Below are 14,248 nucleotides of genomic sequence, written 5' to 3' on the forward strand. Positions count from 1 at the left end.
ACAAACCTCTTTTCCCATCTGCTGTTTATAAGAATTCACTTCCCACCAACATTTTCTATTGTCAAACATAATTTTTGCCAATCTTGTGGACTCATACTTATATCATTGTGGTTTTAATCTGTATTTCCCTAGAATTAATGAGGTTAGGAACATTTTTACGGATCTGTTGGCTCTGTTGACATTTCCTTTTGTGAAGTACCTGCTCACATTTTGTGCCATTTTTTTTTTATTAGATTCTTTTTCTTGTTGGTTTTGAAAGCATGTACATATTTGGGGTACAAGCTTTTGATGATGGGTCAAAAATGTATTTTCACAATATGGCTTTCCTTTTCCCCCTCTTTAATCTGTCTTTCAATGATTTCAAAAAATCAGTGCACTCAAAACTTACCCATTTTTGTAATACTGATAAATGCTTTCTGAGTCTTGTTTTAAAAAATGACCACCTAGAGGGGTGGGATAGGGAGGGTGGGAGGGAGGGTGATGCAAGAGGGAAGAGATATGGGAACATATGTATATGTATAACTGATTCACTTTGTTGTAAAGGAGAAACTAACACACTATTGTAAAACAGTTATACTCAAATAAAGATGTTAAAAATAAATAAATAAATAAACACAGAGATAACCATTAAAAAAAGTTTTCTACCTAGAGAACATAAAGATATTCTACATAATATTACTATCAGCATGAATTGATTTTTGTTTTTTTGTACGTGAAATGAGGTAGAGGTATGTCTCTCTTTTTAAATTTTTCCCCCAGTATGGATGTTCTAGCATCCTTTCTTGAAAAGACCACCTTACTCTCCCTGCTCTGCACTGTCGCCTCTGTCATAAATCAGGTGTTCATAGATACCTAGGTCTGTTTTTATTCTGGGGCACTTGGTTTTTCTGTCTGAGACAGACCCACACTTTCATTTCCATAGTTTTAGGCTAAATCTTGACTTTCATTGGAGCAGGTTCTCTCACTTTGACTCTTGTAAAGTTTCTTTGCTATTTTCTGACCATTGTATTTTCATATAAATTTTAGAATTGGCTTATCAAGTTCCACCAAAATTTTTTTTTAAGTATTCAGATTTTGTGTGGGATTGCATTATATCTATAAATTGGGAAGAATTGACAACTTTTATAATATTGAACTTTCCAATTTGTGAACATGATTTATGTCTCTCCCTACCCCTGCAGTTTTTTAGATGTTTCTTTCATTAAAATTTTATAGCTTACTTTGTAGAGTCTTGCATATCTCTTGGGAGCTATATTACTAAGTATTTAATAATTCATCTCTTGATCCTTTTGTATTCTAGTTGTATCCAATCACAATAATATAATAACATTTTAATTTCTTTTTTCAATTCTTAAAACTTTATCACTCTATCTTGTCTTAACTGCCTTGGCCAAAACCTCCAATTCAATGATCAACAAAATTGGACATAGCAGGTATTTTTCTTTTTTACCCAAACTCAAGGGAATACATTTTATGTCTCCATTAAAATGTTTGCTGTAGATTTTTTGTACATACAGTGAAGAAATAAGCAAAATTTTTTAAACAAGAAAGTTATCCATGACTCCTGTCAATCTCGCATACCCTACATTTTACCAACCAGCACTTCTTACCACCTCCAGGCATCCATATAGCTTTCTTGACATAAATCAAGCAGAAGATTTCATTGGTCTTCATTTTTTATATAGCTAGGCATGTCCATGTAAGAACAATTTTTCCCATTAGAATCTGAAATGATTTTGATGAATCACTTCATTTTTTTTTCTTTAATTGATTTCATGTTTTACATAAAAAGTTCAGTAAAAATTGGATAAAGTAAAGTGATTTTAAGCAGTAAATCAGTCTTATCAACATAGCACAAGACTGGCTGAAACCACAAGGCAGCCTGCTCTGGAATATTTACATGATAACAAATTAAACCTTGCAGGAGAACTTAAACCATCCTTACAAAGTCTTCTGTGATCCTAGCACGTAGAGGCTTAAAGCAAAACAAAAACCAAAAACCAGGAAAAAACGAACAGATTATTTTTAATATATTCACATATACATTAAAATATAATTCAGATCGTCAGGGTAAGGGGTCGTGGGTGGGGATGCGCAGGAGTCTGTGCGCTGACAGCACCGCCAAGGAGGAGACGCAGGCTTGAGAGTGGGGTCAGGACTGGCCAGGGTCTCAGCAGTGAAGGTCTCAAGAGCCTAAAGCCTTGCCTCAGATGGCCTCTACCAACAGCTCACAACCAGGGACCGCTTGTTGTAGATGGAGCTCATTTTTGTGGCTTTCAGTTGAAATCTGCAGGTCTGAATTCCCCAGGGTGATGTGTCATCAGTAGCACAGCCCTGACAGTGGGGTGGGGAGAGGGCCCACAGGATTTCTTTTCCCCAGAGTCTCTCCTACCAGCTTGCCCGTCCTCCCACCCTGGCCCTGAAGGTCACTCTAATTCAGTGTCTTCTTTGTTTACAAAGAGGACAAAATTAGGCTGTTTGTAAACAGCTCCAAACTTCTGCATGTACTTCTTAATGTACTCCTTGGTTTTGTGTTTCACATTCTCATTGCACTCCAGGTCCTCGGGGTTCTTACAGTACTTCAGCTCCTTATTCATAACGCCATGAGTCAGCTTGCGAGCTAGGTGTTTGAAATCTTCAGTTGTGGTAATTCTTCCCACTTTGCAGTCAGGTTTCCGGTAAGGGTTCAGGCACTGGACAATGAACTGGGACATCTCTTTTTTGAATACTTCTTTGCTTTTCTTAGCCAGCTCACTGGAGGTGTCTGCTTCTGCTGTCTTAGGCTTTTTTGAGGTCTTCATGGGATTTTCATCATATGTTGGGGTTCCCACGTCCATCTCAGCTTCATGCTCAAGGCTGGCATCATCTTCTGGGCTTTCCCAAGTAGGAGGATCCCACTGAGTCTGCCTTGTGATCACATGGTAGTAGTAAATCTTCCCTTCTGGGTCTCGGGCTGTCTTCCAGTTGGGAGGTAAGACAATAGTTTTTGGTTTGGGAGGAAATGGGGGTGGTAACGGCAGGAGATTATTCGTCACAACCATTTCAGGTGGCTGTAAGGGCCGAGGCTGCCCTGGTGTAACTATTGTAGTCACGGCTGTGGCTGGCTGTACCACCACTCCTTGTGGGTGAACTATGAAAATCTGTTGTCCCTGGATGTACTGAAGACTTGTCAGGGCATAACTCTGTACAGTTGGTGGAGTTGTCTGTGAATAGGATGATGTCACACCATAGACAGTTGGACAAGCCTGTCCTTGATAATATATGGTTGCTTGAGACTGTGCAGGAGAGTACTGCTGCTGTACACTCACGGACTGTTGGTTTGAATCCCAAACACTATAATTCTGTCCCCGGACTGGGCCTGGGGCTGGCACTGGCAAGACGGTGACACTGGAGTCTTGGTGTACCACACCGTCACTTTGGGCTGCATACTGTGAACTGGAAACTTCCACAGGGACTGCCACATGTGGCACCACTGGCACAGGTGGAGGGGCAGCAAGGAGTTCTGAAGAATGTCCCACCAAGGGCTGAGAATGATCATAAGGAGCAGGAGAACACACAGGATCCATGCTGGGTGTGGGGAGGAGCACCTTTCTGGCATTAGGATTGCTGGGATCCACATAGGCGTGCATGGGATAACCTGGTGGGTAGCCAGCAAAGGGGTGATGAGGGGCGTTGTAGCCAAGAGAGTCACAGGGCAGTGGAGATGTCATTCCCAGGTTCTGCATCTGCTGCTGTTGTTTTTCAGCCTCCCACTGAGCTACCTCCTGCTCAAACAACTTTCGATGCTCCTCTGTAGAAAGTTTATTGTGACCTTTAATTCGTACTTTCTTTTTAGAAGTTGATGTATCATATCTGTCATCTGGTCTTTTTGTTCCTCTCTCATAGGCAGAAGAAGGTGGTGATTGGGAGCCCCTTCGTTTCCTTTTCTCTTTATTTTGAGTTTGTTTGTCTGGGTATCTCTCTCTTGACCTGTTAGGAGTCTTTGGGGCAGCTGTTTGATCTCTGAAGCCAACAGCATCCCTTCCTTGTTTGGTTATTGTGCTCTCCTTTTCAGTTTGACTTTTCTTTGGAATTCGATATACCACCTTTAGGTCTTTCCAACTGTCCAGGAGCTTGGTGGCCAAATCACTTATATCTACTGTTTTATCTGGCTGTTCCTGGCTCCTCTCACTCTCCACATCAGATACACCCTCCTCTTCATCTTGGGATGGTGTTTCCTCAGCAATAGGTTCGTCTAGTTTTGTGCCATTGCTCTCTTTAGGCTCTATTTCAGTGTCAGCCTCTGGTTCAGATGTGGGTAGCTTAATGGCCTCCACAGCAATTTCACTATCAATTTTAGATTCAGGCAGCTGTTGTGTGAGTAGCTGTTGTGACTGTAACGCTTCCTCTTCTTCTACAGGGATGTTTTCTAACTGGTCAAGGTCCTCTTTGCTATCCTTGCCTTCTAGCTCACTGGTAGCATCAGAGATCTCACTGTCCATGATATTTTCACTTATAATTTTAAGTCTGCGAAACATTAACTTCTTGGGGGTGTCTGTGTCAGCTTCTATGCTCAGCTTGGTGGAAGGATCAGGTGTCTTGAGTGGTGTGTGAGCACCTGATGTATTCTCGCGAGAATACCCATCTCCTTCACTCAGCTGAGGGACAGCAGTCTTGGTTTGAGACCAACGTTGAATAATAGGAAGTACTTTGCTTTCCTCCAACATATTTTTAGTAGGAATGGGTAAATGTTCCAAAGTCTTTATAATCTCTTCCCGAAGCTTCTGGTTACTTTCCCGGCCATAATCTAGTTCTGCCATCCAGATCCACAACAAAGACAGCCCATGATGTTCCAGAAAGGACTTCAGGCAAGACTGTGAATGTGTGTTCTGTATGAGCTTGAGACAGGTAAGTTTCTGTTCCAAAGTTTCAATTCTAACCATTAGCCAGGATAAGCTGAGCACCTGGTTTTTATCAGAGAGACCCTCACCATTCCCCATCAGAGCTTCTAGCTCTCCATCCACCGAATCCTTCTTCTGAGATCGTTCTTTCTTCATTTTCCCTCCTGCTGCTCTGATGCTGACTCTGTTCTCTCCTCCCAGGTAGCCCCGGCAATTAGCCGACCCACAGAAACATTTCTGAGCTTCTTTCCCATATCTTTGGAACTGATAGTCAAATGTTAACTCTGAGCCTGAAGGAACCAGTTTGGTGGTAAAAAACCCAACTCTCAGTTGTCCGTTCACAGTCCATTTTTGAGTCTCACAGTTTGGTTCGCAGCTGTGATTCATGAACCGGGAGCAATTTCCTTTCTGAGTGGCATCTATTATCTCATCATTCTTCAGGGCCATGAAATAGTAGTGGGTGTTTTTGTTTCGTGCATACTCCTTTACCCGGGCTTTAAACTCTTTATGATCAAGTACCTCTCCACAATATTCCAGGACAAAGGTGTTCGAAGGAAGGTCTTTAGCAGCTCTCAAGCCCCAGCCTTTCTTTTCTGTGAGTATGACTTCCACATCTGCATACTGTTTTCTTTGAAACCGTCTATTGGAACAATAATCCCCATTTGGACACCGAGAAGAACATTCAATCATGAGGAGATGATTAAGACAATCTTCCCCACATGCTATTTCACCTTGAGCTCTTTCATCTTTAGAAAGAGGTGTACACTCACACTGCATTCGCTTAAGATCCCGATGGGATTTATTCTTCTTTCTTTCTGTTAAATAAACATTTTCTTCAATCAGATCAAAATAACAAGGCATCTTCCCTTGCTTGGCACATTCCTTCCACCGCTGTGGGTCCCTGAAGTCCTCCATGACACACGAAGGCCCAACCAATGCTGAGCCTAGAGGCACTACTGTCTCTCCCTGCTCTACCTCCACTCTAACTTTCTTTCTGTCCTGAAGCTCACTATCACTTTCAGAATCACTCTCCAATTCCTGTCTCCTTTTTTTAAGAGGCCCTCTATCTTTCATGTCATTTTTTTCTAAGTTTTTTGAAAGATCTTTCTTCTCATTCACAGCTAAAGAGTCCTTAATGGAATTGCTGCTTATTTCAGGTGCTTGCACTGACCCCTTGTCCTTCTGAAGGGACAGAAAAGATTTATTGGACTGGCCTGAAAAGTGAGATCCTCCACGTTGATCCCAATTCTCCTCCTCTTCACAGTCATGTGTTAAGGAATCTGGTACCTGCCCTTGAATTCGATCATACACAACCCCAGTTCCAGGCGGTCTACCTGCTGATCTTGGATCCCAGTAGCCATTGCCTTGCCAGTAATTATGTGTCCCACTATACTGTTCTGCACTTTGCTGATACTTGTGTCCACCACAGGCTCCATAGCTGCTGTCAGGTTGCTGATACGTGGTAGTAGGCTTTTCTTGTTGAGAGAAGTCCCACCCTAGATTTCTGAGCTCTTCAGATGAATGGAAACCATCCACTCGGGAGATGTCACAAGAAGAAAAATTTGACTCTGTTTTTCCCAGTCTACTCTCTGGCCTGTTAGGGAAAGTGGTCTGTTGCCTAGACTTACTTGAGACATCTTCAAAATCATCAGAAGAATAAACTGGCAGCTCTTCTTGCTGCCTAGAAGTTATTTTGGCTTTCACTGTTTCCTCAGAATTTGGATGACCTAGAGGGTCAGATTTTATGTCTGTATGACTTGTACTATCAACTCCATGACTCTGAGGATGAGCAATTTCAGACAGATGATTATCTATCTGTTTTCGGCTGGGCTGTATAGAAGAAATTTCTGAATTCTTCTTTGTTGCGTTATGAAAGAAAAACTTCTCAGTTTGAGGACAGGCTTTACTTGCTATGCTCTCAAATTTTTCCTCACGTGAATGCCTCCTTGGCTCCAATCTCTCATCTTCCCGGTGGTCAGAATAGGGTCTGTAACTTTGACTGCTCCGAGAAGAACAAGGAGTTGCTTCTTCCATGGGAAAAGTAGAATTCTTTGGCACAACCACAACAGACTGAAGATGGTTTCTTGGAATACTGCTATCATGAGAATCTGTATCTTCTGAATCAATTTCATCACTTGAACTTTCAGAAGGACCACAATAATCTTCATGGACAGTAGATACGATCTCTGAGGCATGACCACTACTGTCACATTTTAAGGTATATGTTACACCATCACTGTCCTCCATGATGACATTCAAATCACAAGAAGAAAATACAACTTCTGAATCATCAGAAGTATGTGCATGTCCTCTTCCACCTTCTTCATCTAAAGAGATTTCTGGTCTTCCTCTTCTATCAGGCAGTATGGAATTCCCTTCTTCTTGAGCCTCTTGCACACATTTCCCAGATAGTCCATTATTATGCCTGTTTTCCCGGGAAGCAAATCCTCTTCCTGAATCAGGAAGACCACTACCTACTTCTATTATTTCTTTCTCTGAATGCTTTAAAAACTCTGAGCTTTTACTCTTCAGCACAGCATCGAAAACTGGAGATGTATTCTCTCCACATTGCAAGAGAGTTAAATTGTCTACTTTTATTCCTGGTGGAAGACTCTGAAGAGATGAAGTAATACATGAGCTCCCTGTAGGTTGATATAAATCATCAAAATGATTAACAGAAGCTGAACTGGTACTACCAACACTCTGCTTATATTCTCCACAAGCAAATTTTGAGTGCTGATCTGTCAGACTTCCATTATCACATATAACTGTTTTTGATTTCAAATGCACATTCATAAAGCTATTTGAAGAAATCTTCGTTACTAAAGGCTCAGTATTTTCAGCTCCGGAATGAGACAAAGAAGGGCAGTTGTCATTTGAAGTACAGTATATATCTGAATCTTTGGTCTTACAACAAGAAACTCTCACATCAACTGGTTCTTTAACTATTGTTTTGGCATAATCTATAGTCATAACTGGCAAAGATAGGAGTTTATCCTGGTGTGGTGACACTGGAGGTTCTGTTTCTCTAAATGGGCTTTCTGACTTACTATGCTTCATGTGAGTATCATCCAAATCTTTTTCTTTACATCTGTTCATATTTTGAAATCCATTTGATGAAAGCATGCACGTTTTGACCAAAGGGGATACCTCTGATCCAGTCACACTATCATCAGAAGACATCAAAACAGTGTCACGTTTAGAAGTGCAAAATGTTGCCAAATCAGATTCTGCCCCAGGAGATCCGTTTATATTAAATTCTGTGGGACAATAACTTCTTAATTGATCATTCTTCACTTTACATAAAGAGTCTAATTCCTTAATACTATCATGGCTCTCATGTCCTATAAATTCAGACCTAACAACAGGTGATTCATCTAGCTTTTTAAAAGTAAGTGAATCATTTAATCGATTTGATGGAGATGGAGACCCAATCTGTCTTTCAGGAGCTTTACTAATCATTCTTAATCCACTACCTTTTGAACAAGGATCCTGTAAACTAAAAGAATGAGGCTGTTGGATTTCCTCATTCAATTCTGTACAACAGAAAGAATTTTTAAATTTATCAGACTTGGATACAGGTTTTGAAGGGGCAGATTTATAACGGGAACCACTCTTACCGTGCTTGGAATATGATGACCCCCGTCGGAATCCCAGTTCATTAGTGGGAGAACAACGTCTTTTCATTGCTTCATTTTCTGAAGTCCTTTTGGATTCTCTTTCTAATTTTGAAGAATACTTTCGTCTTTTCTCCATCTCTAAGTAAGAGGACTCAGTTTTACCGTCTCGATCAGATTTAGAATAGGATGATGTCCTTAGGTCTCTGTAAGAGGAGGAATGAGATGAGGTGCGCCTTGAGTATGTCTTATACTCATCTTCTCTTGCCCTGTTATCTGTATATGGCTGAGAATAGCGTGCCCTCTCTCGATAAGGGGAACTCCTATGGTAGCGACGATCAGAGTCATAATAATGGGATCATTCTGACCGAGGATAGGGTGAACTAGTTCTAGAACCTCCGTCATATTTAGAACGAGACTTGCTCCGCCTTCGCTCACTCTCGGATCTACAGTGAGAAGATATATAACGAGCATCTCTTTCAAGTTTTGAGTAGCTAAAGTATTTATCATCTCTCTCTGTTTTAGATCGTGAAGATTTCCCTAAATCCTCACTTTTTAAAGTTGCTAAGCTCTTTTTTTGAATCTCTTTCTTTTTCAATGTTGGCTGAAAATTTTAAATCGTGTGATCTTTGACTTGAGGAAGTCAGTACAGAATCTTCATCAGATTCTGAACCAAGAAAGGTGCCTTCAGTCTATAGAAAGCAGGCCCATGCAGAAATAACCCTTATTGGAAATACTATGAGAGCTGTTCAGCAAAGAAGAGGAACAGATGATTGGCACAGTAACAGATTTCATAAACATTGACCCTCCCATTATTGAAATGTAATTGGTGAAATGAGAAATAAACATAAGAAGGTTAAAAAGCAATACAAGCCTCCATATAAGTACAAGCTTAGTATCATGCTCAGTAAATTCTGCAGAAGTTCAGTAGGGGCAATTCTTTCCTTTTAAGAAAGTTAAAGAAGGTAAATGGTCTTTATATTAATGAGAGTTGGGTACAAAAAGCCTATTTCAGAATTCATGTTTTTGGAAATTCTAAGATACCCTTTAAAATTCCCAAGGCAAGTATTATAATGCACTTAACTAATATGGAATCAGAGTTAAGTTATATAGCACAAGGCTACTTAGTGACAAAGTTAAAACACAACCTGATTTCTGGAATCCCATTTCATTATTTTTCCTTTATTGAAGCTAAACTGTATGGGCTTGAAATTATTTTGGGCCTTATTGTTGGTGCTTAGGATACTATTAAGCATGAATAAGAAATTATTAAATATTCCTGGTATTATTATATATAATGCTGGTAATTATATCCAAATTGGAAATTCAATTTCAAAAGTCAATATCTATGACAAAATTATATGCAAAGGGGCTATCTGACTTGATTTCTATTACTAGGATTGTTGATTTATCACTCTATAGAAATCAGCTGATTGCATGTGTTTAACTGTATATAGGAATTATTAAAGTTTTATATATGTATATATAAATATCTTTTAGGCTGATTTTCTAACTGTGTTCAACTGGGCTTATTGGAAGAGGAAGTTAGTAAAATACATGGATTTGAATTCAGGGAACAGTTAGGTTTAAACAAAATATTTTTAAAGAGGAATTTTCTTAATTAGCACCATTTAACCTAGGAAAATAAATTTTATTTATGTATCCTTTTGAACATGGCTTAGAGACTCATTCTAAGGTATTTTAAAAAATGTTAATAATTAACATGAATGGGGTGTTTAGAGCATGCAGCAAGGGAAAGTTGAGAGCTAATCCATTAAAATAAGGTCTAAACAAAATTCTTTATGGGGCCCTAGAATTTAAGCTGCCTATAGTGGTGGAAAGAATAATTTATTCTCTTTGTATATATACTTATTTATATATATGTAAATATTTATCCTCTTTATATATATTTATTTATATATATAAAATTTATCATCCTGATTTGGTAGATGTGATTTATTCACAAAACCTTGATTATAGAACTGGTTACAGTTTGATTACAGTGGTCTATAAGAGCGTGAGATGTGGAATTTCCTACATGGTGGTTTTACAAAGGGAAAAATCAAAACTTCTTCGAGATTAATGTATAAAGATGACTGCAGTATATTCAGTTAAAAACTCTAATTGTCTTATAAATATAACATTCATTAGTGTTCATGTATGTGCCATTCAAATTATAGCAATAAAATTCAGAATTAGGACATATAATTAATTTTTTAAGCTTTTCATTAATTTTCAAGGATGTAAACCTTTTCCTCTGTCCCTTACATAGTCTAAATTCATAGAGTTGGTTTATTTTAGTTGCATAGTTTATTGAATTTTATAATAGCTGTGAACTTATTATCTGAGTTATATTCTAGCCTATCAGTAACAGTTGTAAGATCAAGGATCAAGATATCTTCTCTAGCTTTTTCATTTGCAACATATCTTTGTTATTAAAAGAATTTTTCTTAAAGCTAATGAATGAAAGACAGTCTGCTGGAGCATTATTGATGTATTTTCGTATTTCAGTTTTCAGAAATATGAATACCAATGAAAATCTGCTTTTACACATTAGGATTTTTTAATAAACCAAGATGAGAATTTTTACACCTATTTAATGTTTCCAATGGAAATAATACATATGTAATTTATAAATCACATACTCTATAAAAGTATTATGTATTTTATATAAATATAAAAATAATACATAATTTTGCAATCTAATCTTATTATCACTTGTGGCTTCCTCCAATTTTACTGTGTTTTCCTTTATGGACTAAAAGAAGAGACACACAACATTAAGCAAAATATATCATGCTTCCTTGGTAAAGCAGGTACCTGGAATCCCAGGTACTTTTGCAGGAGCTTTTATAGAAATGTGTGAATAACATAGCAAATATAAAACAAATATTGATCTGAAAGGTTACAAACTTGAGCTCCATTCTCTGTGTGTAATAAGACAAGCTGAAGGGAATTTACTGACTGTGAAAGATGGTCATTTGGTAGCTGTAAGAGAGCATCTTAACAGAGCATAGATGTTAACCAAGTAAAAGACAACTGGCATATTAACAAAGAAAAGTGGAGGGGAAGGAGGTAGCTTCAGACATGCTGTGGGGCTAAAGTCATCCTTGATTCCCCCATCAAATATCATGATATTAGTTCTTTCCTTCTGATATCAAGCATTCTGTTGTAATACTAAAGTCTCAGAAATGTAAAGTTAATTTAAATGCATCCTATAAAAGAGGCAATGGTGTTGTTTCTACTACACTAATTAGTAGATACATATAAGTAGAGTATAACTAGACATTTAAAAAATTTCTCTGAGGCAAGATTATCACATGAGGTAGGAGATATTTTACTTTGGAATGATACCTTTTAAGATATCATTGATAAGCCCTTTTATATTCAGCAATATACAGTGTATAACCATAGATGGCATTTTGTTTTACATGTTGATGAGTACTCATTTGTGTTGCTAATAAGGAGTCAGCTATTAGAATCGTCAAGAAATCCCAGTGTACTTCTCCATAAACTAGAATGCAACAGTTGTGTTCATCATTTATTCACATTCTACACTAACCATGTTAAAATATTATATGCTTAATAGTTGGTTCTTAAATATGTTGATGTTCTAGCTTGGAAGCAAACAAATTATTTGGAGAACACACTTCATCTTTGATTTTCCTAGTGCATGGTTTTAGACTCCTAAGATTATAAGGAATTTAAGATAATATGCAGGTCTGAGTTGAATTTAAGGGAGCATAGCCCATAGATCACCCAAACCAGCTGCCCGAAGTAAGGGTTCAGTGAAGTGGTCATAACAGAATCCTTTTATTCTACTTCAAAATTTTATTTCCCTGAGGACTAGAGTAGTGAATGGAGAATCCAGTTAAAGTAAGCTTTTTGTACCAAAATAAAAATAAAACAAAACAAAAACATACGTTTTTTCTCAAACTAGTGAATCTTTTTAAAGACAGGAAGCAGTATACAATCCTGAAGTTTGGTCCCATAACAGCTGGTAATCAACAGAAGCTACCAATCCCACTGAGGCTCAGTTTAATCTTATTCCTTTGACTCTGAGCTGCATTTTAAGGCTCTACACAAGCTGTTCTTTTAGAAATATGATTACTACAACATTTGCCTTGAGATTTGTTACCTGAACATGTTAAGTGCCATACATGCAGATTGAAAATCTTTGTAGTGTTGTCCTCATGGCACATCAGTGACTTCTTGTTGATGTGTGACACATTAAAAATTTTGTGACCAGAATATATACTTAATATAAGTATAGATTTAAATTAAAATGTCCACACTGGAATTTGATGGCTTATATATTATATTGGTAAAAATGGCACAAAAATTAATGAATTTTGATAAGTCATTTACCTTTTTACCCCTGATTTAATCAAAACAAGGTAGACAAAAATGCTTATGTCTTTATTCAGAAACTCTCCATTACCATCACTTTCTGAGATCAAATCTAGAGATAAAATCCTCTGGGAATTTTCTTAAAAGACTAAATGTTGAATCCTGAAGTAGTGAACAAGAAGAATAAAAACCTTCCTTTAGGAGAAATGACTCATCTCAATTCCAGGAGATGTATATTTTTTCTTTTACAACATGATGACAAGTATCTAAGCTAGGTTCTTGGATTATAGTTCTTAAATCCAGTTCTTGAACATAGAGAGGAAATAATTTAACAATCTATGTTCATTTATTATCTCTCTGTTTAAAATCTGTTTTTTTCCTTTTGAGGTAAACAGAACCAAATTACACTTTTTCACTCTCTTGGACAAGCAGAACGGTTGTTCTCAACAATGTGTTATTAAGATTATAAATAAAAGCAAGAATAATTTTGGAATATTTAAAAATAACTTCTGATTACACTTAGAGTAATAAGTGACGTATAAAAGTGAAGACTGTGTGATCTCTTTTGAGTTAACTTTAAACTTAACATTCACATTAAAACAGATAAGACCTAGACATGGCTATATATTTTATTTAGTGTTGTAAAATTGTTTAATATTGAATACACATTGCTTAATATAATAGACATGTGCTCAAATTATGTAGCAAGGTATATGACATTTATGTTAACCAATCACAAGATGATGGATTGCATTAGGCTGCATGTAACCAAAATCTGACAATAGTTCAGTAGTTCTTTTTCTTATAACAAGAAATTTGAAGATGAGTAAACCAGAGCTGGTGCAGTGATATTATGAAATCATCAAGGACCCTAGCTTCGTCTGGCTCCTTGGGTCACCATCCTTAGCATGTGACTTTTCCCTCATGGTCACGAGTTGGCTGCAACAGATGTCATATCTGTGTCTCAGGCAGGAGAAACGGAGGACAAAGGCAAAAAAAGGCAAAGCAGCTTAGTCTTTCCTTTTTACCAGGAAGACATCTTTTTGGAAGCTCATTTAGTAGACATCCCCTTACATCTCACTGATTCAAACTCTGTTACTTATCCATTGCTAGCTGCGAAGGAGCTGAGAAAAATAAAATCTTGTAGCTGGGCTTTGGGCACCCTGAACAAAACCAGGTTTCTACTGGTAAGGAAGGCAGGGAGAACAGATGCTGTGTAGGCGATTTCAAGGTCTGCCACCATGAGATTAGAAGTCAGCTGGTAAATGTTGCCCCTGCCTCAGAGCACAGAGCAAATGTCTCCCAGGGATTGTTTCAGTTGATTCTAAAAGGCAGATTATTACATAATTAAAAGAATGTTTGTTTAATTGATTTTTACATGTGTTTTTCTAGCATAAATTT

General features: G+C 37.7%; 1 long non-coding RNA gene and 1 pseudogene across 1 annotated transcript in view; one reads left to right on the plus strand and one right to left on the minus strand.

Annotated features, from left to right (window-relative positions):
- Window positions 1-14,248, plus strand: part of LOC136793794 (uncharacterized) — a 392,876-nt gene that overhangs the window by 39,554 nt on the left and 339,074 nt on the right. The window lies entirely within an intron of this gene.
- Window positions 2,427-8,651, minus strand: LOC131752810 (histone-lysine N-methyltransferase SETD2 pseudogene; annotated as a pseudogene).

The sequence above is a fragment of the Kogia breviceps genome, chromosome 3 (assembly GCF_026419965.1).
Source record: "Kogia breviceps isolate mKogBre1 chromosome 3, mKogBre1 haplotype 1, whole genome shotgun sequence".
NCBI lineage: Eukaryota > Metazoa > Chordata > Mammalia > Artiodactyla > Physeteridae > Kogia > Kogia breviceps.